Below are 7,765 nucleotides of genomic sequence, written 5' to 3' on the forward strand. Positions count from 1 at the left end.
GCAGGAACGGGATGGAGATGAGAGTTGCAGGGCTCCTCCATACCCGATGGTTTTTTATTCCTTATAACCATGCTGCCAAAGTGGTCACTTAAGGCCCAATGGACCTTAGGGCCAGGACAGGCTTCACAAAGCATCTTGTCCAGTCTTATTATAGTCAAAGAAATGAAAGCTCAGGCATGAATGGCCCAAGTCCTCATGACTAGCAAGTGACAGAGCCAGTGCTTACTCAGTGGTAAGCATAGCATGCTTACCTGTTATTCCTTATAACCATGCTGCCAAAGTGGTCACTTAAGGCCCAATGGACCTTAGGGCCAGGACAGGCTTCACAAAGCATCTTGTCCAGTCTTATTATAGTCAAAGAAATGAAAGCTCAGGCATGAATGGCCCAAGTCCTCATGACTAGCAAGTGACAGAGCCAGTGCTTACTCAGTGGTAAGCATAGCATGCTTACCTGGACTGACTTTGAATCTCACTGAACTTCCCATGTCTCATAGGTTCACCAGAATTTTGTGCTTACACGTCATCGTGAATACTATACACACATAGGGTAGCTGGGAGCTCAGAGCTCCTCCAGTCACATGCTCTATTGCCCCATGGACTTCATTTGTAAAACACAAGTTCCAAGATCAAGTTATTAAGAATTTCAAAACAATGACATCAGAGTACTAAACCAAGCTTGAGGCCCCTTTGAGGGTGGCTTTCCATGTGCTTTTTTTAAAAATAAAAATCAGACAAATCTAATTTGATCTTGAGTACCCAGGTGTTAGCAACATCATCCAGATTCCAGAAACCAATTCTGACAATTTATTAACACAGTACCCTTGGAGGCATGTCTTTTTTAATCCGATTGCCTTATTCACCTGAGTCCCATTTATTTATTTGACATCGCGTCCAAGCCATAGCAACTCAGGGAAGCCTGGGGGAGGTATGGGGTTGGGGAATGCCTTTAGAAATCCAGTGAGGCCAGACAAATGCTCAGAAGTGAACCCCTCAGGGACAGGAAAAGATCCGGAAGGATGTAGAGTCACCAGCTCTTCCTTCCTCACTCTACCTCCCCCATGGACCTGTATGATGGTGGGTGTGTGGAGCACTGACAAGGTAGAAATAATAGCACTTTGTAAGTACTAAACAGGAGGCATTGTGCTGAGGCTCTATGTGCTGCCTATGTCACTGCCCTGGCAATAGCCTAATGAAGTGAGTTCTATGCGAGTTATTTCACTAGGTGGTGAAGCTGAGGCCCAGGAAGGTCACATGGCATCATAAGATTGGTAAATGGTGGAGCTGGGCTGTAAGGGATGGTGGGCAAGAATACAGACCTGAGAACCTCACTCAGCTGGGACGGTGTGCAACCTCTTGTTTTACCGGAGATTTGGGAGGGCGAATGGGGGACATGCCAGACTACCATGTTTGGGGAGAATGTAGCAAGTTGTGGAAGATCCGTTCTGGGCAAGTCTTTGGCGGTGACCTGGATTCTCTGAGTGAGCCAGTCGATGTAGCTGCTCACCTAGTTCCATGCGCCCTTGTATATGGCCCTTGCCTGACTCCCAGGTTTCCAGCTTTGACATCCAATGGCCTGAGTCAAAGCTTAGCTTGGCCTCTGACCAGCTGTGTGACTTTGACCAAGCCCCTGTGGCTCCCTTTGGTCTTAGTTTCAAGGGGGATAGTTGTGCCCACCTCTTGCTGCCATCATGAAGGCAAAAATTAAAGACTGTGGATTAAGGTTTCTGCAGTGGTGTTGGTACAGAGGGGGCCCTCCATCCCTGAGTGCTGGCCTCTCTCCACACCTCCTGAGCTACTGTCATATCTTCAATGGGTGCAGTGGGCCCTCCAGATACCATGCTGAGCCTTGTTCCTGGGATCCACATCTGGCCAGCTCTTTCACCTATAGCAAATCAAAACAACTCTTGAAGAGAATTGGCCAAGTGTCTCTGGAAGCTGACGCTTACAGTTTTTCCGTGATGACTTGGTGATAGTTGCAGATGATTAGGGAAATATAAGTTGCCCCCAGGACTATTTATGCTTTCTGTTGCTCAGATCAATATGAAGTCAGCACTGTTGGGAGTGGGCTTGGAAGGGTCCAGGTCCCCAAGGGATACCCGGGGGTCTGTGTGCCTGCCCGATCAAGTACCTCTGCTCTGCAGCCCAACAGATAGAAATCCATTAATCTATATATCCATTAATCTATCCATTAATCTTTCCATTTCAGGGAAAGGAGACAGTGACTGCTCCATCTAGGCAAGAAAAAGGCCTCTTTAATGCACCTTGAGCTCTCAGTGTTTAAAGGAGTCATATCACTTTTATCCCTACACTGCAAGCCTTGTCACATAACTTTCCAGCTTCTGTTGTGAGAATTTTTGCAGCCCACATGTCTTGTGATTTAACCGTGGATTTGAAAATATCTAGCTTCCATCAGCAAAACAGGACAAAGATATTGAGACTCGCCTTCCTTGGGGGTACAACAATGAGGTTCGGGTTGGTCCAAGTTGGCATAAGTCTTTGTCTCTCACTTGCGTGGGATGCAGGTAAAGGCAGATAAGTGTCTTTCCAGTGTAGATAGCTGCCGTTCGAAAAGGCTCGCATTTATAACTGAGAGACGGAGGGGTGGTTAGAATGCTAAGAGGAAAGTGAGCTGAGTTCCCCAAGGAGGTCTCCTAAAGGAGGCGGGCTTTAGCTGTGCCTTTCAGGAACGGAAGGGGAGCTGGGGAGGCAGCGTGAGTTAGGATTTTGGCAAATGAGATAAGAGAAATCCCCTACAGAGCACCCCAGGTTCACCCAGCTGTGAGGTTGAGCCATCAACTCACTCTGGCTAAGAATACTCTAGCCCCCGTGGTTTCTGGTGAACAGAGTAGGAACTGCTCCAAAGACATGACCCAGGTCCCAATACCTGCTCTTCAACAGCTAATGGGTTTGAAAGACCTGCCCTTGTTCTTGTTGACTGATGCTTGCTTGGTGGATGAGTTTGTTGGGAGCCCGCGCAGGGAGAGCTCACCGATGGCATGCCACTCTTAACGAGGGACCTGAGCTCCCCACAGGATGTGATAATCAATCGGGAAGCACGTTGTAAGTAGATCAGCTGTCTGACTCCTTATACACACAGGAAGTAGAAGCTTTCCTTTTAAAATTAAAACCAGTTTAAAAACCCATCATCTTGTCCTTGTTTCTATTTTGGCTTTAGGTGTGGTTCTGTCCTGGTGGGATCACTTCCCCGCAGTGTGATGAGACGCTCAGTAGAAGTATTGTTTGTCTTCCTTGCTCTACCTCCAGTCTCAGGGCAAGCAGCCTCCCTGACCAAGACCAAGACCATCATGCCTTCCATTATGTTGCCCATAAGATGGGGCCGATGGTACCTCCCTCTTAGGGCTATGACGTAGACTAAGTCAGCTAATAAATGGACCCTTCTTGATGCCGGACAGGTTGCCCTTTTAATCTTTCTATCACCACCACCTCTTCTAAGATAAACTTCCTTAAATTTTAAATAAACTTTTCCTTTTCCCTCCATTTCTTTTTTCTGGAATCCCACTTCAGAAGAAGCAGCATTCCATTCTGCTACCCACAGCTGGTCTCCTGATCTTCAATTCATCATTTGTCCACCTTCGCTTGCATCTTCTTCAATCTCTCTTTCAACCACTGCCATCTTTTCAGCATAAAACATTTGGGGACTCTCTTCCTTACTGTGTTTTCCCCCTCAATCTGCCTGCATCTTTCTCTCGCCTTCCCCTCAGTATCAAATTTCTTCAGAAAATCGGCTGCCCCCGCTTCCTCTTCTTCACTTCCCAGTCCTTTAGTAGCCGCTCCATGAACTGGGTTCTATTCTAATCTCTCTATGGATGCTGGTAAGGTAATTGGAATCTTCCATCCCAGTGGCCTTTGCCCAGTCCTCGCCCTCTGTCTGTTTTGACTATGAACCACCTCCTCTTTCTCAAAATTCCCTCCTTCTCTGTGACAAGGCCCTTTCCCGGATCTCCTCCAATATCCTCTGCATCCTTTGACAGTAGTTCTTTCACTAGAGACCCCCAAATTGGGAGGTACCTTCAAAGCTTTCACCTCTGCACCATCTCCTTTGGCATCTAACCCACTATCATAATGATAATTGGTTCCTCTGCTGTTAACTCCGAAGTCTTCATTTCCCACTTCTGCCCAGACTGAGCAGCTGCACATCATGGCCCCATCATGGCCTCCAAACTCGATAGTCTTGCTCACTTACTATCCTCACCCATTGAGACTTAAATTGTGTCCACTAGAAAAATATGTTGAAGCCCTAACTTCTGGTACCTGTGAATATGCTCTTATTTGGAAATAGAGTCATTGTAGATATAATCAAGTTAAGATGAAACCATTCTAAATTAGGGCGGGCCCTGGTCTGATATGACTGGTGTCCTTAGAAAAAGAGACACAGACACATAGGGAGAATGCCACATAATGACAGAGGCAGAGGTTGGAATGATGTAGCTACAAATCAAGGATTGCCAGTAACCACCAGAAGCTGGAAGAGGCAAGAAAGTACGCTCCCCTAGAGCCTTCAGAGAGAGCATGGCCCTGCTGACACTTTGATTTTGGAATTCTAGCCTCCAGAACCATGAGAGAATAATTACTGTTGTTTAAGTAATTAACAAAGTTGTAGTACTTTGTTATGGCAGTCTGAGGAAACTAAAACATCCCCTGATCTCCCCATGTGTTCCCTATGACACTCGCTATCCTTTTAGGGATCCAAGCTGACATCTCAGAATCAACCTTGAAGCCCCTCTCCCTCACCTTGCTGCCAAGGTTTTCATTTCTGCCTCAGCTGGGTGGAGATACTTTTCTACCGCTTCCCCAGTAGAGTGTGGTCACCCCAACTCTATTCTATCTCATTTCCTATCCATTCATCAGACTTCCCTCTATAATTTTCATAAAACAGCTCTGATTTATTGGAATTACCTGGGGAGGTTTTAAAGCTCTTGGCCCACCACACACCTCTGACCCTCAGATTTGACTCTCTGGAGATGGGACATGAGCATCAGTATTTTCAAAACTTCCCAAACAATTCCAGTGTGCAGCCAGGATTGAGAACCATCAGCTAGCAGAATATCACAATAGCCAGAAGAAACTTAAGGAACGATAGATTTAATACAGTAGTTCCCAACTGGGGGGTGATTTTGCCCTGCAGGAGGCACTTAGCAATGTACGGAGAGTTTTGGTTGTCAAAACTAGGGTGGAGCAACTGGCATCTAGTAAGTAGAGACCAGGGATGCTGCTAAACACTCTGCAATGCACAGGACAGCACCCACTCCTAGGCATTATCCAGCCACAGATGTCAGTAGTGCTGAGCTCGACTCCCTAGTTGATGGGAGAGAATGGAGAGAAGCAGCAATGCCGACCTTGACTTTGGGGCGGACAGATACGGTCCATGCAAGTGAGGAAAATGCACACGCTACCTCATGCTGCAGTACTGCCTGGGCTGTGTGCCCATTCATCCGCCTTGTATGTTGAAACTTTTCATGCCACACCTGTTTCATCAGGTGAAGCCTCAGCCTGCTCTTGCCAAGCTTATTCTCTTGCTCTCCTTTTGAAAATAAGGTTTAATGACATTTTTGCCAGAAGAGAGAGGTTCATCACCCTTCAAGTTGTTTTTGCCAAACTCAAAGATCACTGGTTGGTGGCTCCTACAGCTCTTAATGAGGACATTGCCTGTTGTTCAAGGAACAGCTGATTCGATTGGGAAGAGATTGGCTAACAGAGGCTCCTATGTGCTCGTCGTTATAGATATTAGCCAGTTTTGTGACAGTGGCCTACCTGGGAACCACCTCTACCATTAAAGAGAAACACTAATGATGATGGCTTATATTTTCAGAGCTTTGCAATTTATAAGAGTTTTCATATGCATCATCCATTCTGGTTTGTCATTTCAGCTCTTAGCTTTATGCAATGTCATTTCCTATAAAGGGAAGTATAACAAATATAGAGGAGGTACTGAGGAAATTATATCAGGAAAGAGAATAAGACTAAGGCATTGAGAGGTATTAAAAAATCACATTGGATATAAAATTAGAAATTTCATTCTGATAATGGGAGACAAAGCTTTGCCAAATTGATAAAGCTTTGGGAAGATCTAATTATGGAAAGGACCCAACTCTAGACAATCATATTGTAAATTCCTGACTCTATGCTATATTTCTAGTTTCTGGGTTTTTAAATTTCTGCAACATTTTGAATACAGCATGGAAGCCTTAATATTTTTAATATTCTTGCTACTTTATATGAAAAGTATCTTTTCTGCTTTAAATGTAAGATTTAAGAATTCTCTCCAAAGGCTCAGTTATTTGCTACTAGAACACTGCTTTGATTTTATCATAAGGAGTAATGTGAAAATAGTAGTCACTTAACAATTTCTTTTAAAACACAATTTATTTAAAATTAATCTATTCTAGCAGACGAGGGATTTTCACACTAGAATGTGAAGTGAGGTTGTCTGGTTCTGGGGCTGTTGCTCTGGGTATTGATGTCCTTTGAGGGACAAAGAGGAAGGGTCGTGCCAGGCATGTGAATCATACTGGGACATGGAATGTCTTCCAGGCCCCAGAAACAGTGTGGAAGGAATAAGTCTCAGGGAAACCCACTGGCTTTGAGTTGCCTTTGTCCAAGGTGGTCGCCGTCATATCTTCCGTGACTGCACTCCTAGCTCCTTCCTCAGGAGAGAAGTGAAAGGTACATTGGCTAGTTGGAAAGGAGGGGATATCTGTCACCTGGAGGAAAGGAACAAGCCAGAAAGAAAATAGTCAATACCAAGAATGAAAAACAAGGTGAATGGAAAGAGGAATGAGGCTTTGTCCCCTGGAGCTGCAGGACCACTAGGAGGCTCTATCCCTGGGTACTGAGTGGGAGGCTGGACTTCAGGAAAAAAAAATGTTTTATGAAACTTGAAAATTTCAGAGGAATTAGTTTGAAGGGATATGGAAACATCCCTTCTTGGTGATTAATGATGCCCCACTGAGGAGACATTCTGCAAGCAAAAGAAACTGAAAATATAATTCTAGAAATTTGGAAGTAGACATTTGACAAACTTTATTGATAGCGATGTGACTATGATAAGTATATACTGGTAGATCATTGTACAACTTGAATTCCCTGTTGACTGAACGATCATAGTCATATAACATACAATAGCGACTCAATTTCTGGCATGCTGTCGGTGCTTCATGAATCTTGGTTGAACAAGTTAATGAATGAACGAACCATTCAACCAACCAGGATGATGTCCATAGGAGCCTACACAGGATTCTCTCACCTCGATCTTGTTGTGTTCAACACTTCCAGCATTTTTTGGGTCACAGGCGTATAAGATACATAAAGCAAATTTACTACACTTGGAGACTGTGTGGTGTTCTGAATATACTAAGAATCTTTATCTCTGTTTCTGGCACAGAGCTCCTAAAACCATTGGAATTTCCTTTGATAGAGAACAGGAGAGGTGTCTTTTGTTATGTTAACCAAAGGTGACTTTTGGAACCTAAGGTTGGGGGCTGGTTGCCAGAGGAGCCCACCCTGTGATTAGAAGGTTGGAACTTTGAGTCCCACCCTCACCCCGCCCATCTGCAGGGAGGAGAGAGAGGCTGGAGATTGAGTTCATTCACCAGTGGCCAATGATTTAATCAACCCATACTTGTGTAATGAAGCCTCCATAAAAACCTAAAAGAATAGGGATTTGGAGAGCTTTCAGCTTGGTGAACACGTGGAGACTTAGGGAAAGTTGCATACGTGGAGAGGGTATAGAAGATCTGCACTCTTT

This window comes from Pteropus alecto, unplaced genomic scaffold (genome assembly GCF_000325575.1).
Source record: "Pteropus alecto unplaced genomic scaffold, ASM32557v1 scaffold23, whole genome shotgun sequence".
In the NCBI taxonomy this organism is placed as follows: Eukaryota; Metazoa; Chordata; class Mammalia; order Chiroptera; family Pteropodidae; genus Pteropus; species Pteropus alecto.